This window comes from Lissotriton vulgaris, chromosome 1_2 (genome assembly GCF_964263255.1).
Source record: "Lissotriton vulgaris chromosome 1_2, aLisVul1.2, whole genome shotgun sequence".
Lineage (NCBI taxonomy): Eukaryota > Metazoa > Chordata > Amphibia > Caudata > Salamandridae > Lissotriton > Lissotriton vulgaris.
The window spans coordinates 32301281-32320285 of NC_141686.1; the positions used below are offsets into that span (position 1 = coordinate 32301281).

A 19005-nucleotide genomic window follows, 5' to 3' on the forward strand; every position below is an offset into this window, starting at 1 on the left:
ACCTACTTCTCCACAAACACGAACACAGCCAGCTCCCGTCGGATCGAATGGGACGCTTTCAAAGTCTGTCTTAGGGGGACTGCTATGACCGCCAGGGTGGGCAGGAAACTGGAGGTGATCAGCCAACTGAAGGAGGTAGAGGGCTCACTAGCGCCCCTAGAGAGTGAAGCAGCGGGCACAAACGCACCCTTTACACCACTGCAAGAGGCTCACATCAGGCATGCAGAACTACTGGAAGACCTGCGGCTTCTAGACTACAGGGAATACACGAATAGGCAGAATACACAGGCAGACAGAGCCGGTCCCCTACTAGCCCGCCTACTACGAGAATCCCCGATCAGCCACCCCATCCTGAGGGTCTTAGACCAGACAGGCAGCCCAGTTACCACCCAAATAGGGATTAATACGGCGTTCAAGGACTATTACACCACGCTGTACGGCCCCCCACAGCCCCTATCAGAGATCGCATTCGAGGACTTCATGAGGGGTCTAGACCTCCCACAACTCACTGACAAGCAGAACAAAGACCTGAAGCGCACTATTTCAGTAGCAGAAATTAGGCAGGCAATACGAGCTCTCCCGAAGGGTAAGGCCCCTGGAACAGATGGCCTACCAGCCGAATTCTACGCAACATTTATAGACCTCCTGGCCCCACGGTTGCATACTGTTTATCTGGAAGCTCTACGTACAACCTATCTGCCGCAATCATCTATGCAGGCGTTAATCACGTCCCTCTTGAAACCGGCCAAGGATGGACTACAGATGGCCGATTATAGACCCCTGTCCCTTCTCAATACCGATTCCAAGATCTTAAGCAAAGTGCTGGCATCGAGGCTCGTGCAATACGTGCCACAACTGGTCCACCCGGATCAATGTGGTTTTGTAACGGGCCGTAATACAGCCATGAACCTTAGGCGCTTAGCCCAGCTCATGCTCGGAGACCACGTGGAAACGGGCTCTGAAGGCTGCATATCTCTGGATTTGAAACAAGCGTTCGATTCCCTAAGATGGGACTATATGTTCGCCACTCTGTTAAAATTTGGGATACCACCCGAATTTCTTGCCTGGGTCAGATTGCTGTACACCATCCCCACGGCTAGGGTACGTACCTCCAACCAAATATCAGGTCCCATAGCTATAGCGAGAGGCACCAGGCAGGGCTGCCCGCTTTCCCCTCTCCTCTTTGTCCTTGCCCTCGAACCAATGCTCTGTAGGCTCAGGTTGATGGCCCCCCGCTATGGCGTACAGAGGCATGGTACGGCGCATATTGTATCAGCATATGCGGATGATATTATATTATATCTCCGTGACCTGAGGGGCGACTTGAGCCCTATTTCCCAGGTTTTTGAGAACTTTAGAGCAATATCTGGCCTCACCATCAGCGAGTCTAAGTCCTATGGGTTCACCTTTGCAACCACGGGCGGGTCTGCCCCTCTGCCATTCGCCCCTCATGTTTTCCAGATGGCGGAAACCACCTTCCGGTACCTTGGGATGCAGATCTACAGGGAGGCAGACATGATGATAGACGGCAACCTGGGGAGGGCCATCAGAATGCTGAAGTCACAAATTCAATTCTGGCTAACACTGCCACTCTCAATACCTGGCAGGGTGGCAATCTCCAAAATGGTGATGCTCCCCCGTCTAATCTACCACTTCACCAATTTGCCATTCCAGATCCCGGCAGCCACATTTAAGACCCTCGACTCCCTACTCACCGAACTTGTGTGGGGACATGGCCGCAGACGCATAGGACTGGCCAAACTGCAGCTCCCCCCGACTCCGGTGGCATGGGCTTACCGGATTTCAGGGCTTATAATTATGCGTGTCAACTACAGTGGCTGGCTTACTGGGTGGCGGGCCGCAATCTTCATGAGATCAATGTTTCGAAGGACGAACATGCTAAGGGGAGAGTGCACATACTGCTGCTACCCAACTCGGATCTACCAAGAGACTCCCCGCCGCTCCTCAGGCTGGCGATAACGTACTGGCGGAAGGCACTGAAGTACACGTCCCCCGAGACAACTTATGCCCCCACGATCCCACTCTTGGGTATACCGTTGGGCGCGGGAACACTCACGGCGACCTTGCTGGAGCCCTGGCAGGACGCAGGTGTAACCCACGTGGGTGACCTGTTTGCAGAAGGGCACTTGCTATCTTTCGAAGAATTCAGAACCACGCAGGGCGTCCCTAGAGGCTCATTCCTTATGCACGCCGGACTTCGCCATTATATCACACGCAAATGGTCACCCGGGGGGCGGGAACCTACTATCAATCAATCAATCATTGCATTTATATAGCGCACTACTTACCCAGAGGGTCTCATGGCGCTGGGGGAGGGGGGGATCTGCTACTGCTCGAACAACCAGGTCTTGAGTTGCTTCCTGAAGGCGAGGTGGTCCTGGGTCAGGCGGAGGTGGGTCGGGAGGGAGTTCCAAGTCTTGGCGGCCAGGTAGGAGAAGGACCGTCCTCCTGTGGTGGCTCTTCGGATGCGGGGGACGGCGGCGAGGGCGTGGCTGGTCGATCGAAGCTGGCGTTTGGGAGCGTAGAAGTTGAGGCGGCTGTTGAGGTATCCTGGGCATTGGCTGTGTAGGGCTTTGTGTGCGTGGGTGAGGAGACGGAAGGTGATTCTCTTGTTGACCGGGAGCCAATGCAGATCCCTCAGGTGTCCGGAGATGTGGCTGCGACGGGGGATGTCCAGGATGAGTCGTGCTGAGGCGTTCTGGATCCGCTGGAGTCTCTTCTGGAGTTTGGCGGGGGTTCCGGCATAGAGGGTGTTGCCGTAGTCCAGACGGCTGGTGACGAGGGCCTGGGTGACCGCCTTCCTGGTCTCGGTGGGGATCCACCGGAAGATCTTACGTAGCATGCGCAGGATGTTGAAGCACGATGAGGAGACCGCGTTGACTTGTCTGGTCATGGAGAGGGAGGAGTCCAGGATGAAGCCCAGGTTGCGTGCGTGGTCTGTTGGTTTGGGTGCGCTGCCTAGGGCAGGGGCCACCAGGAGTCGTCCCAAGCGGCGGGTGAGGATCCCAGGATGAGGACTTCCGTCTTATCTGAGTTCAGTTTCAGGCAGCTGTTCTTCATCCATTCGGCTACCTCTTTCATCCCTTCGTGAAGGTGGCGGTGGCGGGGTCGTTGGTAAGGGAGAGGATCAGCTGGGTGTCGTCGGCGTAGGAGATGATGTTGAGGTGGTGCTGGCGTGCGATGTCTGCGAGGGGGCTCATGTAGATGTTGAAGAGGGTTGGACTGAGCGAGGAGCTTTGAGGGACGCCGCAGATGACTTCGGTGGCTTCAGATCTGAACGGAGGGAGGCGGACCCTCTGTGTCCTTCCGGCGAGGAAGGAGATGATCCACTCCAGTGCCTTCTCCTGGACTCCGACGTTGCTGAGGCGTTGTACTAGGGTACGATGGCAGACAGTGTCGAAGGCCGCGGAGAGGTCGAGGAGGATGAGGGCCGCTGTTTCTCTGTTGTCGAGCAGTGCTCGGATGTCATCGGTGACTGCGATCAGGGCGGTCTCGGTGCTGTGGTTGGCCCGGAAGCCAGACTGCGAGGGGTCGAGGGATCCGTTCGTCTCGAGGAAGGCGGCCAGCTGCTTGTTGACTGTCTTCTCGATGACTTTAGCAGGAAACGGGAGCAGCAAGATGGGGCGGTAGTTTTTGAGGTCGGTGGGGTCAGCCGATGGCTTCTTGAGTAGAGCGCTGAGTTCGGCGTGCTTCCAGCTCTCCGGGAAGGTAGCAGTGTTGAAGGAGGTGTTGATGATGTCCCGCAGGTGGGGTGCGATGACAGCGTCGGCCTTGTTGAAGGCGTGGTGAGGGCAGGGGTCGGTCGGAGATCCGGAGTGGATGAAGTTCATCGTGCGGACGGTGTCTTCGGTGCTGATCGGAGTCCAGGTGCGGAGGGTGGTGGTGGGGGGCGGTGGTTCGGTCGTGGTGTTCGTCGGTTGAGTGCTGAAGCTGTTGTGTATGTCCGCGATCTTGTTGTGGAAGTAGGAGGCGAGGGAGTTGCAGAGGTCTTGCGAAGGGGTGATGTACTACGAACCCTCTCATCACAATGCACTACCTCATGGGCACGGGAAGCCATCTGACCAGATGGCTCACTGCTAGCATCAAAGAGGGGAGGGCTCTTACTCTGTCACCACTTCGGGCGACATGGGAAGCAGATATCGGAAGCCCACTGCGAGACAAGGAGTGGGAGCGCATACTTCAGTTCCCCAAAAAAGTAGCTAGGAACCCCAAATTCAAGTTCATTCAACTGATGCTGCTACATAGAGCCTACCTGACCCCGCACCGCCTCCATGTGATGTTCCCTGAATCGAACAGCAACTGCCCCCGGTGCGATACTGACGACGCATCGCTGGTACATATGCTATGGCAGTGCCCTAAACTGGGATATTACTGGACCACTGTACATGACTCGCTTGAGAAGGCTGGTACTCTAGCCCGATCACCTACTCTAGAACATACACTCCTGGGGCTAGGGCCATCAACACGCACCAGAACCGTGGCGACACGCTTTTCAGATCTAGCCCTGTTGCTGGTGAAGCGTGCCATCACGATGAGATGGAAATCATCCAAACCACCCAGCCCTGAACTGTGGAAAGCGGAGGTAGTACGATGGGGTAAGGCAGAAGGCGAAGCACTATAGCGAGAGGAACACAGAGGCCTACGGAAAACGCCGATTTCACAGGAATGGTTTGACACATTAGGGACATTTGAGGTTGGGGATGGCGAGGAAGAAGGGGATTAACATGGCTAGCCGCTAGTGGAACACTTATGCCCTGATTCACTCTTCCATGCACAGACACTGACCAAGGTGCACTGCAACGGGGTTCGGTTAGAACTGAACCATCGAATACACTACCCCATCCTACCTGTGTGTACAGACTATGCTACATGTTACAATATCAGGAGTGACCCGATTGTCGATAATTCAGTTATATGCCTATTGAGAGAGTGACAGGTGGGTTTTCTTGAGGGTGGGGGGTGGGTTAGGATACAACTGGGGTTCGTTCGTTTAGTTTGGTTCTACGAAAAATTGGAAAATCAATGTAACTGTGTCTATATGCGTTCTGAGCAAGCACATGCATGTACCATCAGGATTCCTGCTGAGATCGAATATGAATCTGTATGCATGTTACTGCTCTACATACTATGCTAATAAAAAGATTTACAAAAAAAAAAATAGAATAGTAAATAAATGTATACAGAGGTAGCTGGTAGACAGTCCCATGTGGAGTCCAGGATGGTTATTGATAGGACTGGGGTATTATGTTCCAAATATGATGGGATGCAAGAGTCAAAATAGCTTGATATTGTGGCAACAGAGGATGATCCAAATAGAAATCATTGGCAGCACCAGCAGGTCTCACCTTTAAAATGTGAGGGATAAGCGATTGTCTTTCCCAAAGATTGTTTATAAAACACAGAAGAAAATATAGAAAACAAATTGCACATGGCTGGTGGTGTGACGCATGGGACGCACAAGCAGCCATATTGTAATGTTCTGCCTTTATAAGAAAACCCTATTAAGATGGCTCTCGGTGCATCATTATGCATGTATGCTCATGGCAATCCATTATGAAACAAGTTTTCTAAAATAAAAGGCATTCCAAGATGACTGTGAATGCATGTGCATGCATCTTGATGTCACAATACATGCTCAAGTGTTGTAAGGTGCCACTGTGCATTTGCAGTCCTGCTAATTTGCCCAGCCCTCACTTTCGCAAGCCGTGTACAATTTTCTCCCCAATTACTGAATTCCCATTGCGATTGGGCAATATGTTATAGCACAAATGATGAATACACCGGAAACGCCATTAAACTAATAGAATATTATTTTTTTTCTTTAGAAACGGAATATTCTTCATAATTCCTTTTAAAAAACAGGGGGTAGTATGTGGAATAAATAATAATAATATCTAATACACTTGAGTCCATAGACTTCGAGTGGTATTGTATCATAAGATAGCAGCGCATTCATAAATTATAAATAAGGAAATGCAATTTCAACACGGAGAATAAGCAATTACTTCTACTACTGCGGCAGATAAGTGGACAACTCTTTCATGCTTCTTTCAGTTCAAGAGAAGCGTGAAATTCCTACAATGCAAATGTACCTATTACCAACAGGCACCAAAGGAGCAGAAATGAAAAAAAAGAATGTAGAATGTGGTCCCCTGCTATATTAGCATGATTCGGCTTACAATATATAATGCTGGGGAAAATGCACCAGGCTTCTTTGCAGCACTAGTTGTGCAGCCGCCATTGTCATCATTCAATCTGCATTAAACTGTGACCATTGCCTAATTTGCTCTGTTTATTACTGCTGGTATTGGTTTCATAGTATGTCTCATTGCTTCGTTTATATCGTGTAAGCGCAGAGTGATATGTCAAGATCTACATTCTGCAATAATATGCATGAAAATGCAAGTTGGATTAGCAGGTCAGTCTTTATATTACGTTTTGGGGTCTAGTGATGCAGCAGCTAGAGAGTGATGTATTTTGGTGATGTTTAAGAGGATGGCACCACCTTCTTTTAAAGGCCTTCTACCAGTAGATTAGATTCATTTATGTATTTCATGATTACCTCCTCGTTAGTCTTCCTCGCCACATGACTTACATAGTGAGCATAAGCTCCACGACAGAACCCTCCAAAGCAAAAAAAGCCTCCCACCCCTCCCAACATGGCCGACCAGTCCCACCTGACCTCTATAAGAGGCGGGCCGGCCCAGCCAACAGCCTGTTTTTTTTGTTCTGCGCGATTCTCTCCAGAGGCGCTGTTCAGGTAAGATGGGCCGGCGTGAGCTGGCCCTTGGGTTTTAGGGTTGAGGACCTGCTCTAGCGGTCCCTGGTGCCTTATGCCTAAAAATCCCCCCCCCTCTTCCTTCCCCCGGTCCTAAGGGGGCCGGTTAGGTGCTGTTCTAGCGTGCCATGGGTTTACAGGGGGGGGGGGCGGCCGGGGATGTGGGGTGTTGGTACATTCCTGTGTTCTCCCCAGGTCGTTACTAATGGGCCCTGGCCACTAGGTGGACTTTGGGTCCGGCGCTGGGGGTTCTCCTGTGTGTATGCTGGGGCCCCTGTTACCTTTGAAACGCCTGGCGTGGGTCCTTGGGGCTCACGCTGTCTAGCAGTGGACTGTTACAACGGACCTGATATTTCTCGTCCCGGTGCCTATTCCAATGATAGAGTCACTCTTTCCGACTCCACAACGCAATGGCTCCACTTTATCCCTGCACGCGTTAGTGCGGCGCGTTTCCCTGGTACTCCTGTCTGCTGGTGATATAGCTCTGTGGTGGTGCGCATACTTTGCATGTAGGAGGCGCCGGGTTCAATCCCCGGCGTCTCCAGACTTTTGCCATTAACGCATCGCAGTGTATGGCCCCGGCCATGCCCCTGTGATTTGGTCTGCCTGCGTGTAACGTGCCTCGCACGGGGTCGCTTCGGCGCTTGCATATTCCGATGTTCTTCGGTACTACGAATTCTAGCTACTGACTGCACCTACCTCGTCGGTCGGCGGGTCCTCGAGGGCTCTGCTGGTCGGGTCCGGGTGTGTTTGTTCTTCAGCCTCGGGTCACGGCGCTGGTCGCTTCCGCCTCCTGACGGGTTTTTCTAGGATTCCCTAGGTCCCGCGGCTGGTTGCAGCACTGGGGTTGGCTACGGGTGCCTCCCGCCTCTTGTGGGCGGGGCGTCGCTCTGCCAGGTGCGGCCTGTGTAGCGGCCAGGGCTGTAGAATACACTTACAGGCGGCAGGTCGCGGCGGCACGCGGAGCGGTGCTGACGCCCTTGGGGTCCAGGGACCGAGGTGCGGGGGCTCATAGGTAAGGCTTATGCCTTTGGTGGAAGTCTGCCCGCACGGACTTGGGTTCGATTCCGACCTGTACTGTGGAGTTTCCCAGGGTGGGAAGATTTCATTCGGTGATGTTTTTTTTTAAAATGTTCGCCTTCCGGTGTGTGATGAAATTGGCGTCTCCAGCCGCTTGTTTGATGCAGGCCGAGATTTCTCTGTTGGGAGAGTGTTAGACTGCAGATCTAAAGGTCCCCCGCTAGTGGCTGCCGTCCTCGGGCAGCTCTGCTGCTGCACGGATTGTCCCCCGGCGCCAGTGGCGCGTTCAGGAGCTAACAGGCGTGGGTTCGGACCCCGCTTCGTCAGTTCCGGTTTTTTCGTCCTGGGGGCCCGTGTTTCCCCCGATGGGGTGGTGTGCTGTGTGGTCAGGAGGTCCGCTCGTGGTGGCATGGGCCCTGGCCCCTCTTCTGTCACCGTCGGCGGGGCCTTCCCTTTCCTGCACGCTTCGGCAGCACTTTTGCTTAAATGGATCGTGGTGCAGTGTGGCTCGGTGTATTGCGGCGGCCCTGCTTCGGAGGTCTGGCCCGGGATCTGTGGTCAGTTCCCTGCCTCGGTGGGGCTTCGGTTCATGGGGTGCCACGGACCGGTTATTTCTCACCTCGGGCCTCTTCCACTCGTGGACTCCCAGTCTGCTTCTCTGGGCAATAGCTTGTTTTTTCTTCATACCGGCCCCCACGATGCTTAGGGTGCCTTGCCTCCACCTTAGGGGTGTCCGGGTGGGTCGTCTCACTGGGTGAGCCAGGAGGGGTGCCACTGCGGCATAGGGCCATACCACCCTGAAGGCACCTGATCTCGTACGCTCTCAGTAAATGAGCAGGGTCGGGCCTGGTTAGTCCCTGGATGGGAGTCGGCCTGGGAAGTCTGGGTGCTGTAGGCTTTAATCATTCGTGCCGGCGCCTTGAGACCCTTGGGGGTGTTGTGCGCTTTTTCTTGTGTCGCTTACGCGACGGAATTTTTTAGCTTGGCCCCGGAGCTGGGATGTCACGCGGAATCGTGTTTCGTTCCAGGTTATGGCATTGTCCCCGGGGTTTCTCTGGGTGCGTTATCTACGCTTGTCTCCGACTCCCTTCCTCGGCCTGCGTCCGTTGTGTGGGATGAGGTGGCCGAGGGGCTGGCTCGGCCGTCTGGTCTGGCTGCATCCGGATCGGCGGGGACAGTGTTTTCTGCGACGGGCCTGTTCTGGCTCCTGTCCTTTCGTCTGGGGCCCGCTCCCCTGGGCGCGGCCGTCCTTCGGTCTCCTCGTCCGCCTATGGGTGAGGGCGTCTCGCCTTCTCTTGGGTGGGGTCCTTCGACATTCCACCCGGATTTCGGGGTGTCGGCCTTCACGTGGGGCGTTCAGGGCTTCCGGGCCCGGGTTTTCGGCTTTTCCCGGTCTCGTGCTGGTGCGGCCGCTCCCTTTTTCGCCCCTAGATCCTGGCTTTCGGCCATCTCCCTCCTGGGGATTCCCTGGAGGGGGGGGGCTTGCTGGCTGGTGTCCAGTCTTGCGGTTTTCCGCGGGATCCCACCTTCTCGGAGGGTTAGGGTACCTACTCCTTCCCTTGTCTCGCCTGTGGGTTTTTTTCTGGACCCGTGGGTGGGGACTGGGCTCCTGGCCCGCCTGGTGGATCTTCTTCCCCGGGTGGGGGTCTTGGTGTTCCCTGTCTGGACGTGTGTATCTTCTCGGCCTCATCGTTTCCGTGGGTGAGGCGTCTCGTCAGGCGGTGTCTCTCCTCCGTCGGCTCCCTGCACTAGGTGCGGTGGTCCCTTTGGCTCCCGTCTCGGGCTTGTCCTCCTTCGGGGATCGTGTGCCTGGTCCCGGTTCTTCCCTCTGGTTCTTTCAGGGGGGGGCGTCCTTTGGCCGGGGCGTTTGGGGGTCGTTGGGATCTCCTGCAGTCTCGCAGCTCCTCGTGCTTCGGGGGTTGCTGGCAGTCCTCCTGGCCTGCCGTCTTTTGCACCGGTGCTTCGGGGTCCCCATGTCTTGGTCGGGTCGGTCGACCTGGTGGTGTAGGTGTCGCCTGTCCTGTCCCTTCGGGCTGTCTTTCCCCCGGGGTCCGACTTGGTGGAGGCGGTTCGACTGAGTCGGATCTAGCCTTCGTTGCCTGGTCTCGCCCTGACCCCGGTGGTGTTTCGGCGCCTGGGGCCTCGACTCGGTCTGCCTCCGGTGGCTCTGTTCACGGAGGGGGACTCGGCCCTCCTGCCCAGGTTCTACTCTCTCCTCCCGGGTCCTTGTGGTTGCCCTGTCTTTCGCTTGACCTTTTCGGTCTGCTGTACGCGTTTCCCCCGTGCCCTCTGCTATCACGGGTCCTCTGCTGGATTCGCTTGGGCAGGGCCGGGGTGCTCCTGGGTGCTCGCTTCGGCAGCGCGTGGACTAATGTTGGGACGTTACAGAGAAGTTTAGCATGGCCCCTGCGCATGGTTGACACGCAAATTCGTGAAGCGTTCCTGTTTCTGGTTCCCGGCGGGGTCCGCCGCCCCTGGTACCCTCTCCTTTTGCGAGCTGGCGGTTCGGGCCTACTGGCCGATCCCGGTTCTTCCCGTTCCGTGGTTGGTCCGGTGTCGGTGTTGAGCCGGCTCTTTCGGCTGGCCTGACTCCGTCCGCAGGCCTGATTCTTGCGCAGATGTCGCTGCTTGCTCGGGGTTGTTCTTCTGGGGTTGTGGTTTTGCTGCTGGGCTCCCGCAGGTCTTCCACATTCTCTTCCTGTGCCCGGCGCTGGGCTTCCTTCTCGAGTTGGTGCGGGCGGCGTGGTGCTGACCCCGCCTCCGTGGATCCCTTGCGGGTCTTGGATTTCCTGAGGGTGGGGTTTTCCTGGGGCGTGGCCCCTTCTTCCCTGTGGGCCCGGTGGGCTGCCTTGCGGGCCTTCCACAGTCCGGTGTGCGACGGGCTGATTCCCTGGTGGCTCGCTTGGCTCCGGTGTTGGTCTCTCCGTCGCCCTCGGACGCGCTACCTGTCTCCCCCTTGGGGTCTCGCTCGTTCTACGAGCTCTTCAGGGTCCACCCTTTGAGCCCCTGTCCTCGGTGGCTTTGCGGTTCCTCGCCTTTTTTAGGTGGTTTTTCCCTGGTGGCTGCTGGGCGGATGGGCGTTCGGGGGTCGTGCCCTCCCCTCCTTTCGTACGGGTTTTTCCGGACAGGTTGTTCCTCCGGCATGTCCCCCGTTTCCTTCCCGGGGTTCCTTCCCTGGTGTCCCGGGCTCGGGTGACTTCCTTCGGCAGCACCTAGACTGAAAATGGAGCGTTACTGAGTGGTTAAGCATGGCCCCTGCGCAAGGATGCCACGCATGATTCGTGAAGCGTTCCATATTGGGCTTTACCGCCTTTCCCGGCCGACAAGGTTCCTCTCTTGTCTGTGCTGGTTGTCTGGCGTGCTGTTTTGGGCCTCTCTTGAGCACTCGTCTTCCCTTTCCCGGTGGGATGGCCTGTTTGTGTCGTTCGGTCCGGTTCTCGGGCCGCTGGCCCTCTCTAGTTCTCCTGGAGTCGCTGGCTTACACAATCATCCTTTCCTATGCTTCGCTGGGTTCGGTGGTTCCGGCGGGGGTCCGGGGTCGGGCCACGGGGAGTGGCTCTGTGTCCTGGGCCTCCCTTCATGGGTGTCTCCTCTGTGGTGATTTGTCGGGCGCCGACGCTGTCGTCCCCCTCCTTGTTCATGGGTCACTGTCAGTCCCGGGGGACTTCGCTGGGGCCGTTCTGAGTGCAGGAGCTGCGGCTCCTGGTTGGCCTTGTTTTCCTTTGTGTCTTGATTTCAGGTTTCCTGTGATCCCTGTTTTCTTTTCATTGGTCTGACCCAACCTTGTGTTGGTTTCTCTGCATCACCGTGTGGTGCTGTTCTTATGGTGGTCAATGAAGCCTTGTTGGCTTGGGTATTTGCTCACTATGTAAGTCATGTGGCGAGGAAGACTAACGAGGAGGTAATGCCCCGGTTACTTACCGGTAATCTTCATTACTCCGAGTATGGTCTTCCTCGCCACATGAGTTCCCTCCCCCCCTCCCTGTCTGGCTATCGGCTTCATTGTTTGCTTGGTAGATCAGGCTGTTGGTTGGGCCGGCCCGCCTCTTATAGAGGTCAGGTGGGACTGGTCGGCCATGTTGGGAGGGGTGGGAGGCTTTTTTTGCTTTGGAGGGTTCTGTCGTGGAGCTTATGCTCACTATGTAAGTCATGTGGCGAGGAAGACCATACTCGGAGTAATGAAGATTACCGGTAAGTAACCGGGGCATTACTTCAAATCATTACATTGTTTTTTATTGCAGCAGTTGTTAAAAACAGCTGCAATAAAAATATAACAACACAAATTCATTAGTAAAAACAATAAAAAAACAAGCATTTGCAATGCAATAGGTCTCGCAATAGGAAAGTTTGAGCTATTGGTATTGTAAATGACAATTTTTTTTATTTATGTGTTGGTTTTGAAAATAGCTAATTTAATTGCTTTGTCATTTACAATGCCAATACTTTTAACTTTCGCAAATGTGACACCTATAGCATTTGTAATGCAATATGTGTTGTATTTACGTGACTTAGATGTATTGATATTACAAATAACAATTGCTTTAAATTTTATTTAATAATACTTAAATAAAAGTTATTGTAATTTATAATGGCAATAGCTTAAACTTTTGTAAATAACTTTTGTGAAGATTATGTTAAGTGTATTTTATTGTGACGAAAATCCTTTAACAGAAGTGAAATATTAACACCTTTTTGTGACATTTGTAATAAAGCTTGAAACATTGAGAGAACATATTTGAACCAGTTGTTGTTGAGTGGTTGCACAGATTGATGCTGTGGTGGGCTGAGTGATGTTGTGGTTGCGACGAGTGATGCAGTGGCGTTTAGTGATGCTGTGGTAGCGCATAGTGATGTTGTGGTGCCCCTGAGTGATGCTGTGGTGGTGCTGAGTGATGCTGTGGTGATGCAATAGATAGATAGAGTGTAATTATGTGGTGTGTAACTATGTGGCACTGAGTGGTATTTGGAGTGTATGTTGCATTGAGTGCAGTGTAATTATGTGGCACTGAGTGGTATTTGGAGTGTATGTCGCATTGAGTGCAGTGTAATTATGTGGAGTGTAATTACGTGGCACTGAGTGGTATTTGGAGTGTATGTTGCGTTGAGCGCAGTGTAAATATGTTGCATATAATTATGTGGAACTGAGTAGTATTGTCTGGAGTGTATGTTGTATTCAGTAGAGCGTAATTATGTGGCGTGTAATTATGTGGCACTGAGTGGTATTGTTTGGAGTGTATGTTGCATTGAGTGCAGTGTAATCATGTAGCATATAATTATGTGGCACTGAGTGGTATTGCGTGGAGTGTGTGTTGCATTCAGTAGAGTGTAATTATGTGGCATGTAATTATGTAGCACTGAGTGGTATTTGGAGTGTATGTTGTATTGAGAGCAGTGTAATTATGTAGCATATAATTATGTGTCACAGAGTGTGTGAGGGTGCAGTGTGTGAGGGTGCAGAGTGTGTGAGGGTGCAGAGTGTGTGAGGGTGAAGAGTGTGTGAGGGTGCAGAGTGTGTGAGAGTGCAGAGTGTGTGAGGGTGCAGAGTGTGTGAGGGTGCAGCGTGTGTGAGGGTGCAACGTGTGTTAGGGTTCAGTATATGTGAGGGTTCAGTGTGTGTGAGGGTGCAGTGTGTGAGGGTGTAGTGTGTGAGAGGGTGCAGAGTGTGAGAGGGTGCAGAGTGTGTGAGGGTGCAGAGTGTGTGAGGGTGCAGAGTGTGAGGGTGCCGAGTGTGAGGGCACAGAGTGTGAGGGCGCAGTGTGTGTGGCCTAAAGTAGTATGAGGGCGCAGTGTGTGTGGCCTAAAGTAGTTTGAAGGCGCAATGTGTGTGTTCTAAAGTAGTGTGAGGGCGCAGTGTGTGTGGACTAAAGTAGTGTCACGTATTCACACACATTCAAATACACATACACTTGTGAAGGCTCGCAGACACACAGAAACAATATGTACATGCTCTCAGACATACACATCAGGTGAAACTTCCCCGAGGCAGTCCTCGACATGCCCTTGTGTGTGAGGTTTTGTTGGTGTTTGGTTGCACCTAGTTCCATGGTGTAGTTGTAGGAGAACAGTGTACAGAATAGGGACGTTGGGGCAGAATGAAGAGGCAGGACAAAATGGGCGCGGTGAAAGTGAAGAGAGGGCAAATAAGGGAGAATGAATTGAGATGCAGATAGAGAACAGAATAAGGAGGGGGAAAAGAAGGAGAGAAGTAATCTGAATAGGTAGAGGGGAAGAATAAGAGAAAGAGATAGGATGGGTGGAGGAGATTCAATAGAAAACCCGGGAGAACAAAGAGGGTAGAGTTAGGGGAGAAGGCAACAATGAAACAGAAGAGGACAGGAAGCGTAACCGAATGAGAGAAGAAATAAGGTTACTAAAACTCAAGTTATTCCCATTGCGATTTCCAAGATATGTTTCTATCTATCTTTTTTTTTTAGAATAATAAATAAGACTGCAGTTCACTTGGGAATCTTGATTTTCTTGGAAGCCAGTCGAGCGGCTGGAAAGCGACAGAAAAAGGGTAGGAAAAGAGTAGTGGGGAAGATGGGTTGTGGCTGCCTGCTGTCCTTATGGCGTCGCTGGTATTTCCTGTGAAGCTTTGTGACAATGACTTGTTAATTTATGTTAGTAGGAGCGCCCGAGCGGATTCCTCTGAAGTGTTTGAAGTCTGATGCTGGCTGCAAGCAAACCAAAATGGTGTGAGATGTGCACGAGCCCACACACATGAACTGTAGGCAATCCGCCTTTGGGAGCATTTCTGAGACCCCTACTTAATATCATCTCGGCAAGAGCAATGCCTTAGACAAGGCCTAAACAGTGATATGTTAAAATCAAATATTTGAAGCAAAAGTCAGTAATAGGCGTAGTTTTTCCCCGCAATGTTTTCTCCAAACTCCACAATTCTCCATTTCAGCCCACCTATATCTGTTTTGGGCGGCATATGGGAGAAGGAGGGTCAATAAATCAGATTTCTCTTCTGTGGCTGGTTAGGCATTATGAGTTATGAAGGATTAAGTAACAACTTTTATCAGTAACTTGGTACCATCACTAGGTGGCACCCTAAAGCTGCTATGTTACCTCATCTTCTAGAAGCACCACCTCAGTGTTTAAATTGTTATGCCCTATATAAGAGTGACCCCTGCTGAAAATACACCATTATATTTCGTGGGACGAAAGACTGCACTCGCAGGGTGGAAATGGAGAGCCTATCTCTACAGTTTATTATTACAAATAATTACAATTACAATTCAAATAAATATTACAAATAATAAACATTACAAAAAACATCCCAACCCCTGTACAGATGCACTTTACAGTCCATGGGAATTGTGCTTCATTGACCTCTGATAGCTAAATGAAATATAGCTGTAACTTCTCTCATACTGTTTTACCTTTGATCAGTCTTCTGCGTGCTCTTTTTCTCTGGCACGGCTAGTCCACTTTGGCTTTACCAAGCCCATGTTTATATCTTGTCTCCCCCCATGACAACATCTATAATCCTCTAAGAAAAAAGGGTCCAGACATGTGATGTCATGTTACTCATTTACATGCAAACTGTCAATTAACAGGACGGCCCTCTTGGCTGCACAATGAAGACAAGCAATTGCTAGCCAAGTTCAAAAAGGTTTATTACAAATTAATAATCAAGTTCAAATACACTACCCTCAAGACCATGCTGCAAAGGTACAGAATAACAACTGGGAGTCCAAGCCTTTTGGAGAAAGCGAGGTAGACCAGAATCAAACAAACAAGCAGTTCAGTTTTGCGATGCAAATTAACAACATTAATATTTGGTCCTCATACAATAGTCTTAGACTCTCACACCTATACATTAGTAATCCAAATCTTCCAAGGCCAAGGATGGTTAGGCACTAAGAGAACTCGCAACCAGGGAAGTTCCATGAAGAAAATTTTAACAGGACAAAAGAAACATCAGCATCTCAGAAGCTTAGTCAAGAGTCTGCTATGGATCAGGAACAAGTGTTAACCTAAGGTATACTTAGGGAAGATTTGAGGAAAAGCATTGAGGTCGAAACCTCATAAAGTCCATTCAGGTAGTAGGGAATCAGGGAAGGTGACTGCAAGGAATCTGAAAAAGTTCTGAAGGGGACGAAAGCCAGAAAGGCAGTGGGAAAGCAGTCTGTATGAAATTGGAAAGAAGTTGCGAGTGACGGCCCCCCCAGCGGAACTGGTTAGGCGGCGGGATCCGGTGAGGACGCCAGCCTTGACGCCAGGTAAGACCGGTGCACGGTTGGGGAGTGGCTTGGGCGGGCCTCATGGAGGTCAGGCGGCTGGGGGTGCGAATGGCGGATGCCAGGTGTCGGTGGGGATGGATGCTGGGGGAGGGGATGAGGTGAGATTGGTAAAGGGCAGGTATGTGATGGATGCCGGGGTGTGTACGGAGGCAGGTGACGCGGCGTCGGTGAGCACAGGGACAGGAGAGGCGGCGAAGTCCGGAGGGTCGGCGGCATCCAGCGTCGGGGCAAAGGAGAGCTGTGAGGTGCCGGTCAGGAAGCTGCCGTACATGGGGGTAGCGAAGCCACTGGGGGCGCATTTGTCACTGGCAACTAAAGAGAAGATCTGGAAGGGGGAGTATGTGGAGATTTTGAAGTTGCTCCACAGGGAGTTGATGGCCAAAGAGGGGTCGAAGGAGGAGGAGCAGGAGTTAGCCAGGCGACCTAAGGTGCCGGTTACCATTGAGAATTGGTCGGCGGCTTTCCTGATATATGCCAGTGTGTAATGCGAAAAGTACCCCGACAGGGCGGTCGCACTGTTCAAGTATATGGACGTGGTGCGGCGGGCACAAGTGACGTACGGAGGTAATGCTTCGTCACATTACGATGAGGAGTTTCGGGCGCGCATGGCATCGGATCCGGAGGCAAAGTGGGGAGAGTTGGATGCAGACTTGTACTAGCAGACGATGAGTGGGGCAAAATTTGGCCGCACCATCTTCACGGCCAGTGGTTTGCCGCTGGCGCCGCCCCCCTTTTCAGCCCGCCCCACCCGTGGGGGGGTGGGGGCGGGGTTGCCGGGAGTACTCACAGCGTCGAGGCCTGCTGGGACTTCAACAGAGGTTCCTGTCTCCGGCAGGCGTGCCGTTTCCGGCACGAATGCTCCAAGTGCGGGAGGCGTCACCCGGTGGTGTGCTGCTGGGGGCTTGGGGGTGGCCCCGCACAGTGTCAGCAACCGGCGGCCGTGCCCAGTGGTGGGAGAAGGGGCGGCGGGGGGGGGGGAGTACCTTGGGAAAAGGCTCGTACACCGGATAGGCTGGACCGACTTGAACCTCTTTTGGCAGCTTATCCGCGGGTGAACGATGCAGCCGTGCTTCGTCAGGGTTTCAGGGAGGGTTTACGGTTGGGCTACGAGGGTCCGCGGATCGGTGGGCAGAGAACCTGAAGTCCGTGAACGCGCACAGAGGTATCGTCCGGGAGAAGCTTTTCAAGGAGGTGAAGGAAGGGAGGATGGTTGGGCCTTTTGAGGAGGCGCCGTTGTCGGATTTGATCATTTCACCAATTGGGGTGGTCCCGAAAAAGGAGCCGGGTCAATTTCGGTTGATTCAACATCTCTCATGGCCGGTGGGCACGTGGGTGAACGACTTTATCTCAGGAGAGTTGGCGTCGGTGTCGTACTCGTCCGTGGACGTCGTGAGGAGGTTGGTGACGACAGCAGGTCGGGGGGCGCTCATGGCAAAATGCGATGTAAAATCGGCGGTTCGGTTGCTGCCGGTACATCCGGCGGATCATCACTTGCTGGGGATCCAGTTTGACGGCTTCATTTTCGTAGATAGAGCGCTTCCCATGGGGTGCTCCGTGTCGTGTGCGTTGTTTGAGAGATTCAGCTCCTTCTTGCAGTGGGTTTTTTCCTGGCGCACAGGCTCTGAGGAGATGACGCATTACCTGGATGACTTCTTCCTGGTGGGTCGGCCCGGTTCGACGGACTGCCAGCATCGACAGGACAGTTTTACGGACCTGATGGGTTACCTAGGGGTTCCTTTGGCACCAGAGAAGACTCAAGGTCCCAGCACGGTGCTGTCGTTCCGCGGGATAGAGCTCGACTCAGCGGCCATGGAAGCACGCCTACCGGAGGAAAAGCGGGTGGTGATGATGGACCTGGTGAAGGGCATGTTGGCTAGGCGAAAGGTGACGGTGCGAGAGGTCCAGGTGTTGCTGGGTCATTTGAACTTTGCGTGCCGTGTGGTGCGAGCGGGGCGGACCTTTTGTCGTCGACTGGGGTTGGCCTTGTCCGGGTTGACGCTGCCCCATCATCATGTACGCCTGTCGGCGGGCTCGAGAGAGGACCTGAGCATGTGTCTGGCTTTTCTGGGGCGTTTCAATGGAGTGCCCATGGCGCCCCCGGAGGACTGGGAGTGGGACGTGACAATGTCATCGGACGCGGCGGGAGTAGGAGGTTTTGGCCTCTACTGGGCAGGCAGATGGTGCGCGGAGCAATGGCCGGAGCAGTGGCAGGCGGGGGGTAGGAGCATTGCATTCCTGGAGCTGTTCCCGTTGGTGGTGGCGGTGACAGTGTGGGCGCAGGAGTTGGCGCACAAGTGTGTTTTGTTCAAGGTGGACAATATGTCGATGGTGCAGGTGGTGAACCAGCAGTCCGCAAGGGAGCCCCAGGTGCTGAAGTTGATGCGCGTTTTCGTCTTGAGGTGTTTGGAGCATGATATTTTGTTCCAGGCTCAACATGTGCCGGGAGTGGACAATGACATTGCAGATGCTTTGTCTCGTTCACAGCGGCGGAGGTTCCATGGGCTAGCCACGGAGGCTGCGGCGGACAAGACACAGGTGCCGGAGGAGCTGTGGTTGGTGGGAGAGCGTGGGTCGTTCAGTTGGTGAAGTCGTCCCTGGCAGCGTCCACGTGGAGGAGTTATGAGCAGGCTTGGCTGGAGTTTCTACGTTTTGGAGTGGTAAGGCAGCGCGGCAAGTGGCGTCGGAAGGAGCAGGTAGTGCGGTTCATGCTGGGTTTGATGGACAAAGGACTGGCGAGAGTGACGATCGCAGGGAAACTGGCAGGGGTGGCCATTATGGGCAAGCTCTGGTGGGGTTATGCACCTTCGGCGGGAGAGTTGGGGGGGCATTTTCTGGAGGGTTGGGAGAGGGAGAAGGGGGCACGCGTGCGGCTGAGACGGCCAATTACGGAGGCGATGTTGGAGGGTTTGGTGTGCCGTTTACCGGTAGTGTGCA

General features: G+C 53.3%; 1 protein-coding gene and 2 non-coding genes across 6 annotated transcripts in view; 2 read left to right on the top strand and 1 right to left on the bottom strand.

Annotated features, from left to right (window-relative positions):
- The window catches only part of BICD1 (BICD cargo adaptor 1), an 808512-nt gene that overhangs the window by 471610 nt on the left and 317897 nt on the right, over positions 1-19005 (bottom strand). The gene's annotated exons all lie outside the window — the stretch shown is intronic.
- Positions 10164-10270, top strand: LOC147733872 (U6 spliceosomal RNA). Its single transcript, XR_015307955.1, has one exon. It is a non-coding gene; the product is annotated as a U6 spliceosomal RNA (small nuclear RNA).
- Positions 11012-11120, top strand: LOC147733873 (U6 spliceosomal RNA). The gene has a single exon (XR_015308010.1). It is a non-coding gene; the product is annotated as a U6 spliceosomal RNA (small nuclear RNA).